This window comes from Alligator sinensis, unplaced genomic scaffold (assembly GCF_000455745.1).
Source record: "Alligator sinensis unplaced genomic scaffold, ASM45574v1 scaffold1121_1, whole genome shotgun sequence".
Lineage (NCBI taxonomy): Eukaryota > Metazoa > Chordata > Crocodylia > Alligatoridae > Alligator > Alligator sinensis.
Window position 1 is genome coordinate 1 of NW_005843357.1, and position 315 is coordinate 315.

Genomic DNA, 315 nt, shown 5'->3' on the forward strand with positions numbered 1-315 from the left:
ACGGCCCTCCCCGCGGTCACTGACTGGGGCCCGGAGATCGCCGACACCTCCGGGGGCCGCAGGAGACCTGGGGAAGGAAACACCACGAGGCGGGGACAGGCCCCGTCAGGGGGAGCCGAGACCTGGTGAGGGCTGCTCTGCCTCCCTACGGCAGGGGAGAGACAACACCCGCACCCCCCTCGCCCCCGCAGTGGGTCTGTGTGACCCCATGAAACACCCCCGTCTTCACCAGTCTCCCCGATGCTGAGCTCTCCCTCGATCAGGGGATTGGCAGGGGCGGGCTGGCCCCCCAACCGCCCGCGCCGCCCCGCGCGG